This window comes from Aulonocara sp. 'chitande type north' Nkhata Bay, linkage group LG3, assembly GCF_057382095.1.
Source record: "Aulonocara sp. 'chitande type north' Nkhata Bay isolate Kocher_YH1m ecotype deep benthic linkage group LG3, A_spYH_male_GT1.1, whole genome shotgun sequence".
Taxonomy (NCBI): Eukaryota; Metazoa; Chordata; class Actinopteri; order Cichliformes; family Cichlidae; genus Aulonocara; species Aulonocara sp. 'chitande type north' Nkhata Bay.
The window spans coordinates 32,232,046-32,242,948 of NC_141346.1; positions in this window are offsets into that span (position 1 = coordinate 32,232,046).

The window sequence follows — 10,903 nt, forward strand, 5'->3', positions numbered from 1 at the left end:
TTTGTCAGTATAAACAATTAATATTGTACAGTTAGAAATATCAAGTTATTCTTAATACTGCAGACTTACAATGAATAAGTTATTCTAACAGTCATCTTAAGTAAGCTTTACTTAGTTTTATTGTGGTAACGAGTTTGCATATTTTTTTTGAGTTCTGGAAACTATATAGGTTTTTACTCTGTAAGGCAACTTAAGTGAATAAGTTGCCTTAATTTAGTCATCTTAAGTAAACTTTACTAAAATTTTTTGAGGCAACAAGTTTACATAGTTTTTTTGAGTTCTGTGATCTAACAAGGTTGTACAGTGTACTCAAAATGAGTAGTTATATTGTGAGTAAAATATGGGTTTATGAGGTTTGCAAATAATTGTATTCTGTTTTCATTTGCATTTTACAAAGTGTCACAACTTATTTGGAATTGAAAAATCAGTAAACTATATATTTACTGGTCATGCTGAACCTCAGTAGCACAATATTAAACAGCTGGGGATGGGCGTCCAGGTACACACCGGCTCACTCCTTGGCGGCCGCTTGTCGGGGCCTGGATCCTGGGGCTCGCTTGGGCCACTTCGGAGGTGGGGTGCCCTCGGCCTCTCGGCCTGGGGCTCGGTCACTCAGGCACAGCTGGCTGCCGGCGGAGCTCACGGGTGCGTCACTGCAACTCCCCCTGGCTTCTGCTCCGCGGCTGCTGAATGAGCCCTCATCTGGGACTCTCCTCAGCTCTTACTGGAACAGTGGCGCGGCTGCCCCTCTGTTGGTCTTCCTTGGTCTCTTGTGTTCTGGGGGCCTCTGGATGTCTGGAGTTTTGATCTCCTCCATACCTGCTTCATGCCCTGGAGGACGCGGCTGTGGCCCCCCCACACCCTCTAGCAGATTATTACATGAAGGAACCTTTTAAAAAAACAAGCGCGTCCATGCTCACAGGTGTACACACGGGTGATCACACCCACAAACTACACCCTTTTTGGCTCCTACCTCAAAGCACACTGTGTTCTGTCGATCTTATGTGCTGCACGATAATGTTTAACATTTAGTATTTACTGTCATATTCCCATATATCATTGTGATGTTGTTTATTCTATTACTCTTGTTCTCTTCTGCTTGTTTTCTTTTTTTCTTTCTCAGCAGGTGATCCAGGTGATTGATATATGCATTTTTTTTTTCTCTGCCCGTTCTGTTGGTTTTTGTCTTTTGCCCTTCTCCCCCGTCCCTCTTCTCAGCTGTTTCTCTTTCCCTCTTTCTTTCTCCCCTTCTTTCCCCCAGTCAAGTCTGTCCCGTATTCAGTAAGTGAAAATAAAATAAACAATAAAAGGTGAATCAAATGGACCATTACGGCAAGGCTGGGATGGTCAATTTGGTAAAGTAAATCCGTTGGGCATCTTTCTTTGCCTTTAGACAATAATTCTGATGGCAAAAGAGCCAAACGGGACAGGCCAAAAAAAACAAAACAAAAAAACAAACAAAACAATATTAAACAGCGTAGATAAAGGATGTAGTATAAATAGGAAGGCAGGCATGGCTTTTCTCACTGTTTGGTTTAGTTTTTCACTAGCTGTTTAGTGTTATTTTTCTATATGAAAAGCTTTTTACTTTCACATTTCTGACAAATTGCTACAGTCTAGTCAGCAGTTCTAGAAGCTAAATGAAATAATTACCTGCAATAGAGTATGTCTAACTTTAATTTTCATAAATGAAAAATGTATTTTTTATTCATTTTGCAGTTTTCAGACAGTCATTCACAGCAACATGGTAAGCATCCAAGAAAAAGTTCTTCAAGTTTTAAGTTAACCCTGTTGGTTTCCTCCTCTCAGCTATACAGTAAATACACATAACAGACAGCACTGCCCTCATTTTTTTCAACAACAAACATTCATTTTTGCTTTAAACCAGTTGTCTGCACCATTAGATGTGCCCTGAGTTGGACATCTGCCAAGGTCATCTTTTGAAATAATTGCAGTGCCTAAAAAGAAAACACAAAAAAATAATACAGAATACAAATTTTAGGATTGTCCAAAATATTATTGTTTTTGGAAATATTTTGTTTTTTTCATGTTGCCAGTAGATTAGCAGAGTGGTGACCTATATTGGGTCGTTCATGCCACATTAGGGTTAGGGTTAGACACTTCACCCGTTGCCTACTGGTGGTGGTCAGAGGGCCCGGTGGCGCTAGTGTCTGGCAGCCTCGACTCTGTCAGTGCGCCCCAGGGCAGCTGTGGCTACAATGTAGCTTGCCATCACCAGTGTGTGAATGTGTGTGTGAATGGGTGGATGACTGGATATGTAAAGCGCTTTGGGGTCCTTAGGGACTAGTAAAGCGTTATACAAATACAGGCCATTTACCATTAGCTTACGGTAATTTACTTTCTACTAAATCTATAGAGTTGCTTTTTTATGCAGTTAACTAGAATACATTTGCAATACAAATGTCACTAAAAATACATTTATAGACAGTGCACTCAAAATATTTTCCGGAGGTAAAAATAAATCTGTAATTGGAAGGTTAAACAGTTTTGTTTTCAAATCAGAAAGTTTGGTTTTGAGTTGAATCTTGTGAATGGGATATTCACAAAAACATTGCAGCTTTACAACGTCAGCAGTTAATCAAAAGATAGACGCAAGTCCATAGAAAGCATTCAACATAATTTATCTGATAGTAGGGCATGGAGCTGTGGGCATGCAATTGAATTCACAACTTTAGGTTACTTTCAATAAAGTATTTTCCAGTGTCTAAAGTCTAGCTCTCTTTTGATGAAAATTCTATTTACTGAATAATGAAGACATAAGAAGGATTTTATATATTAAAGAAATTAATGGCCCAATTACCTCAGTCGGGTTCGTTTTAGACCCACAGAAAAAATGAAAATAACAACAATAAAAAAAACTTCATCCTCAATAAAAATGAAGAAATAATTCTGAGTAAAATTCAAATCAAATAAATTCAATCACATGTTTATTTATATAAATAATGATTCATTAATGAAAATGTGCTGGTATTATTATGTATACCACTCAAGTACATTTCATTTGAAAAGATTCCATTAAATTTACTATTTTAAATTGCTCTTGGAAAAATGTACCTGTACATTACATTTGCATAAATATTTTATTTTGAATGTCGACTACTAAAAAAATGTTATTTGAGAACCTTAAAAAAGTACTTTGGCCAAACTTGTTTTTATTTAGTTATCTCAATTCTGACTTGGGGATCAGAGATTTTCATTTAGTCCAATACAAAAAGTTTAATTCAGTATTTATATTGCCTAAAGTGACAAAAAGTGAGCTTTATACAGTAGGGTAGTGAAACCCCTAACTATAAGAGCACCAATTTGTGAAAGTGGGAAGGAAGAACTCTTGTTTATCAAGAAGAGACCTTCAGGAGAATCATGCTTATGTTCTGTTGTGACAAATTACAAACTACAGTGAGAATGGATAAATGTACATGACATGTAGTAGTAGTATGAGGGATAAATGAAGTGTAAGAAAAATGCCTGGTGCACCATGGGAAGTCCTCCAGCAGCCTGGTGTAACTGAGGGAGGATTCAGGGTCACCTGATCCAGCCCTAACTGTATGCTTTATCAAAAAGGTTTAAAACTTAAAGTAGAGATACTGTCTGACTTACAAATCCAAACTGGGAGCTGGTTCCATAGAAGAGGGACCTGAAAGCTGAAGTCTCGCCCTCTCATTGTACTTTTAAATATTCTAGGAACAACAAGTAAGCTTGCAGTCTGAGAGCAAAGTGCTCTAATACAATAACATTGTAGGTTGATAAGATATAATGGAACCGATTACTCGGTACTGTGCATGTAAGTAGAAGGAATTTAAATAAAAGTCTGGATTTAACTGTGAACCAATGAAAAGATGCTAATCTGAGATAAGAATGATCAGTACTCTCATTGTTCTATATCAACTGTAAATTTTATGCTGACACACACATCTGTAAAGAGTTGCTGTTGCTGTTACGCTTTGGCTCCATCTGTTGGTACACAAATACAAAACAAAAACTTGCATCACATTTTTATTGGGATCTTTTCTTATTCTATGATAACACATAAATATAATCTGAAAGAGCAACTGTTACATAAAATTTTTTAAAGATAGAATAGAATAAACTTTTATCATCCTACAGATGAGAATATATTTGTATAAATTAGTGCTGTCAGCGTTAATCTCGTTAAAATGACGTTAACACCATAACCGCATTAACGCAGCAAATCTCCGTTAGTAAGTTATCGCAGATCGTCCCCACGTGTTAACAAGCTAACCATGCTCATTGGTTGCCAGTAAATTTTAGGGTTCGTTTTAAAATTTTAGTCGTAACCTTCAGAACTCTGTGCAGTGAAGCTCCCCAGTATATCTCTGACCTGTTGAAACCTTATGCTTCATCCCGAGTACTTAGGTCGTCAGGTCAGAGGTTACTGGTGGTCCCACTAGGTTTTAAAAACGTGGGGATCAGGCTTTTCAGGCACTGGCACCAAGGCTGTGGAACTCCCTGCCATTGTCTTTACGCTGTCTAGTCTCCATTGACTCCTTTAAAAAGCAGCTGAAGTAATTTTTATACAAACAAGCTCTTAATTATTTTTTTCACTGTTTTATATTATTTTATTTGTAATTCTGATTTTATTGTGAAGCACTTTGTTATTTTTATCTGTGAAATGTGCTATATAAATAAATTTTACTTACTTACTTACTTACTAACGTGTTGACGCCGTGCAGGCCCAGGCATGGGGCGATTCGCAATAAATCACTAACGGAGATGTCATTGTAACAAGATTAACCCTGACAGCACTAATAAAAATGTGAAAATATGATGTAAATATGAGTAAAAGGAAAAAGAAGATAAAATCCATTATTGAGGTGTTTGGCCACAATCCACTAGCACAAATCTAGGTTCCCCTGCGCGCTGAAGATGTCCCCAAAACCGCCGTCATTACACCTTTCGGCCTTTTCGAGTTTCTGCGCATGCCATTTTGGCCTGAAAGGTGCCGCCCAAACCTTCCAGCGGTTGATGGACTCAGTCTTGCGTGGCCTGCCCTTTGTTTTTCTGTATCTTGATGATATACTGGTGGCCAGCAGCTCGGAGGAGCAGCACATGTTCCATCTGCGTCAGGTTTATCGGCGTTTGGCGGTGCATGTGTCACACAGTGGAAATTTGTATTTATCTTGTATATTGTTTTTATTCTGATTTTTAGTGTTTATTTATGAGTGTTGTTTTATTTGCATGGTTTTATTCTGTTTTTATTGCATGGTTTTTATGTGACATAGTTTTTAATCCACTATGGACTGGCTACATATGGGACAAATTAGCTGATAGGGACCCCCTGCTGAGGCATGGGTGTGTCCAGAGGTGGCCTCTCAGCTGTGTAAAGACCTTTTAAAAGCAGGCTAGCTGATCACTGAGGGGGAAAAAAGGACTCACTGCATTTGTGAGTAGGGTCTCTACTGTTGTTTACTGGGTGCAGCTGGATTGGGAGAGGGTCGCCATGGCCATGAGACAGGGCCGCTTCTGGGACCATTATTCTGGCCCCTATTTGTTTTTTTGCAGGACACCGACGCAAGGGGAGCTGTGGCGGTGGTCGCATGAGGGATTCGGGTGCAGAACGCAAGCTAGGCTGGGATATGATGGGCCCGTGGAAGGACAAGAAGATGGGAGGCTCTTCCTTGTCTGCCGAAGACGGGGCTGGCGTGGACTCTGCTCTAAAGCCGGAATTCCTGGCCTGCTGATGGACCCATAATGAACATGTGGCATAATTATAGCAGGGGGATTTTAGTGAATGTAGAAAATGGTCGTTTTACGGGTTTTAGAATTGATTTATTTAGTTTTAGTAGATTGACAACATTTTATTACGTACATTTTAAGGGTGTTTTTTTTATTTGTGCTCCCTGGCCTAGTAATAAACTGTTTCTGATCAGACCTTCTTCATCTCTGTGCCCTGGGTATCTGACTTGCTTGCTCCCCCTTGTATTTTAAAGAATCTTTCTTTTTAGCATGACATTCTGGCGCGACAGCTTTAGTGTCCCCATGTGTTACACATGGACTGATCATTAATCTGTCTAAATGCCAGTTTGGGTTGCCAGTTCTTGATTTCCTGGGACACTGGATTTCCGCCGAGGGCGCGGTTCTGTTGCCTGACGAATCCGAGCTGTTTCAGATTTTCCGCGTCCCACGTCTGTTAAGGCACTGCAGGACGTTTTGGGGATGGTGAATTTTTACAACCGTTTTTTTTTCGCCCAGAGCAGCTCATCTGCTGCAGCCCCTTTATGGGGCGTTAAAAGGTAAGAAGGCTAACGACTCCGTTGACTGGTTTCCGGAATGCATCAAAGCATTTTCTGATGCTAAGTCGATGTTAGCTAATGCCACCCTTCTGACCCACCCATCCTCGCGACGCAGATTGCGTTGACCACCAATGCGTCGGACATAGCAGTGGGTGCGGTGCTGGAACAGCAAATCTCGGGTGTCTGGCAACCGCTCGCCTTTTTCAGCTGTACACTATGAGACAGCGAGCACAATTACAGCGTTTTTGACAGGGAGCTACTAGCTCTCCACCTGGCGACCCGTCATTTCCGTTTTTTTCTTGAGGGTCGTCTGTGACCCAGATATCCTCGCGCTTAAATCCGCGCAGACGGGCCTCATACTGGAGGACAGACCTGTGCAGGACAGCGGCCCTCTCCTGGTCTGTAACGTTTCCACTGGCCGCCCTCACCCGGTAGTTCCCGTTTCATGGTATCGTGTTTTTGACTTGGTACATGCTCCTTCTCATCCGGGGGTCCGGGCCTCTGTTAACCTGTTCAGCTCTAAGTTTGTTTGGCCGGGTCTTCGCAAATCAGTGAAGGAATGGGTGGCGGCGTGCATTCCATGCCAGTGTGCGAAGGTTCATATACACATCAAGCCAACTGCCTCCGGAGCAGTTCTTGAACCCCGGCAAAAGTTTCGATCATGTGCATGTTGATCTGGTGGGTCTTCTGCCGCAGTCACAAGGTTTTATGCACCTTTTGACTATGTTGACCGCACCACACGGTGGCCGGAGGCAGTCCCCCTGGCGTCCACTACCGCAGCAGTGGTGGCCGAGGCGTTTTTATCAGCCTGGGTCTCGCGTTTCAGCACCCCCGCGGACATTACCTCAGACAGGAGCCCCCAGTTCGTTTCATAGCTTTGGTCGGCTATGGCTGATGGACTGGGGGCCAAGGTCCACCTCACAACCGCATAGCCCTCAAGCTAATGGGATGTGTGAACGGTTCCACAGGTTGCTTAAGGCTGCTTTTCGCGCTTCCTTAAAGGATGGCAATTGGGTTGACCACCTCCCGTGGGTTTTGCTTGGGCTGCGCTCTGCGGTTCAGGAGGATCTCGGCGCGTCCCCAGCGGAACTGGTGTTTGGTCAGCCCCTCCGCGTGCCTGGAGAATTCTTGCTCGAGAACCCTCCCCCCTGCTTCGATCCATCTGTGCTATCCTTCAACCCGCTTTTTGCACTCGCTTCGGGTTCCTGGTAGAGATGGCATACCACTTTTTTATGTCCGATACCGATATCATAAATTTGGATATGTGCCGATACCGATATGAATCCGATATAGTGTGTTTTTTAATCAATAAAATTGTTTTTTTTTAATATCTTGCTGCATTTTGTATAAGTTCAAACTCAAGTTAAAAAAAATACTAAAGCTATTCTGTTATACATGTATGTAAAAAATGCACAGGACCCAACATATTTCATAGTTCAACAATACTGATCAATCTAATAAACTTAAACCTGCACTATCCTCCCTATTCTGGTATTTTAAAGAGTAAGCAACCTAACTAATAGGGTTGCAAAAAAAATAGGGAACCACCCTCCACCTCATGATGCTTAATCGACGTAATCAACTTTAATTTGATGCAGTGTGAAAAAAAATGGACAGAAATAAATTATTTTTCAAGAATAATTAAATAGATTCAACATCTTTCTTCTACAGAATTGCAGACTGCACAGATGGTATCTTCCCAAAGGAAAAAGTACTATAGCTTACTAGGGTATATTAGACTTAACAGTTACTATATACAGTAATGGACTTCTATACATTTTAGGTCAGATTAAAACTTTGGGTGTAAGATTCAGATAATTATTTATTAAAAGCTCGACATTTTAAATGAGAATAAGAAAGAAAAGTATGTCTTTGTGCCCCCTTTTCCCTATTAATGCCCTATCGGCCCCCCTGGCTAAACTTTGCTAGATCCGCCCCTGCACAGTTACCAGCCGTCAGCTACGTAAAAAAGATCCTGGTGTAGAAAGTAATATTAAATACATTCTAACAACAGCTTATCAAGCTTAAACGTGCTGCTGTTGTTCAGCCGCTGGTTTCCTCTTTCTGACGTGAAGTGGGCAAAAAACAAACAAGAGAGACGGACTCGCGACAGAAAAGCCGATCAGCTGATCATTAAGCAGTTTCATGATTGAAGTAGCAACAGGAGAGAGAGGCAGTCGCTCCATTTATCGGTTGTTAAGCTTAACGCTGGAATGCTTTACAAACATTCAGAGATGAACTTACACACTTGCTTTACTTCTCTCTGGGATAACTTCCTCAGAGATGAAATGCTGGTTTGGTAGCGAGGCTCCAAATACTCAACCAGACCACCGACACCACCACAGCTGCTCTATCAGGTGACGCATGCTGCTCCGCCATGATAAGGTTATGGCCGAGTTTTGCCATGTCGCAAGTTTTGTGAGGTGCTTTTTTGATATTTAATGGATCGAATTTCATTTTTTTATTTCTCTCCGATATCCGATCCAGTAATTTAGCTCAGTATCGGACTGATACCGATACGTAATATTGGATCGGTCCATCTCTAGTTCCTGGTCTGGTGCACCATTGCCTGACTGACACTTTTGTTCCAAAGACTTTAGAGACTGCTAAGTTTGTTTTTGTTGTTGTCTTTGTTTGTTGTTTTTGTTTTTGTCACAGGACAACGCTGCAACCGCTGTACAACGGCCCATTTAGGGTTATCGAACCAGGCCAGAAACATTTTGTTTTGGATTTTTTGGGGGTCTTAGGGAGATTGTGTGTGTTGACAGACTTAAACCTGCACATATTCTTCCGGACAGTCATGTAGTGCCGGCCCAGGTCCCGCGCCATGGCCGCCCTCCTTCCACGGGGTTACCAGACTCTGGTTTTACCCCCAGGACTACCCCCCCAACCACCGGCGTTTGAACTTCCTCCTACCTTTCCTGCTCACCTTCACCAGCGTCGTTCACAGGATGGACCTTCCTCTGCCAGTTCTCTCAGTTCTGGTGAGTCAGTTAATAAAGTTGGAGTGAGACACTGAGACCTCTCCTGCCGTCTTTATATACCTCCACAACAGCATGATTTTGTCATTTTTCATTCAGTGATCTTATGTCCCATTAGATTAGGAGACTTTGAATTTGAATACATCTTTATTTATAGTAACACTTTCCCTTGAATGTTAAATGAGTGAAGTAAGACACACATCTGTAAGCAAGACACTTCACCCGTCGCCTACTGGTGGTGGTCAGAGGGCCCAGTGACGCAGCCTCGCCTCTGTCAGTGCGCCCCAGGGCAGCTATGGCTACAATGTAGCTTGCCATCACCAGTGTGTGAATGTGTGTGTGAATGGGTGGATGTAGTGTAAAGCGCTTTTGGGTTCCTTCGGGACCAACTAAAGCGCTATACAAATACAGGCCATTTTCCATTTACAAACAAAACAAATAAGCACGTGAAAGCAACGTGAACAAATAAGATAAGATAACCTTTATTAGTCCCACACGTGGGAAATTTGTTTTTGTTTTTGCCACACCTCCCTCCAAATGTGAACTATGACTGGTATCCAGAATTAACTATGGCCACAAAGATGCCTTGTTCACAGAGATAAGAAAATAGATGATTATTTTGCATAGAGCTAATCTAGGAAATGCCAGGGGCATTTGAGACGGCAGCTCCATTTGAGGCTCTCTGTAAACTGGATCCAGGAGTGTATATTTAAAATTTTATGGTACAATCTAAACTATGATCTTTATGTTGTGTTACATTTTTTGTCAACTTTTGAATTCCTTATGGAAACGTTTTGTGGGGGCAACACAACATATATAGCAACATTTCTACCATTACCTCAAGCTTTTCTATAGTTTCATTTGAAGATGTTTACATAGATAAGAAACAAGATTGTAATCTGGCTGTTATTTTGCTTGCTTACCAGGGAAAAATGCAAATTAATGAAAGATGACAACTTCATCTGCAGACATCATCTGCCAAATACAGTACAGTACAAACATTAGGTCTCTCTCCTCCAAGTCTCTGTTAGTACATGACTTAATAATTGATCAACAAATCGATTTACTCTGCCTTACAGAAACCTGGTTGCAGCAGGATGATTCTGTTAGTTTAAATGAATCAACACCCCCGAGCCATTCTAACTACCAGAAATCTCGAAGCACAGGCCGAGGGGGTGGTGTGGCAGCAATTTTTCACACCAGCATATTAATCAACGGAAGACCCTGACAGACTTTGAATTCATTTGAAAGCCTGATGCTTAGCCTCGTCCACCCCAGCTGTAAAACTCAGAAACCAGTCTTACTTGTTATCATCTATCACCTGGGCCTTACACAGAGTTTCTGTCTGATTTCTCAGACTTTCTATCTGATTTAGTTCTGAGCTCAGATAAAATAATTATTGTGGGTGATTTTAACATCCATGTAGATGCTAAAAATGACAGCCTCAACATGGCATTTAATCTGTTATTAGACTCAATTGGTTTCTCTCAAAATGTAAAAGAACCCACCCACCACTTTAATCACACTCTAGATCTTGTTTTAACATATGGCATCGAACCTGAACATTTAACAGTGTTTCCTGAAAACCCTCTCCTGTCTGATCATTTCCTGATAACATTTACATTTACAATAATTGATTACACAGCGGTG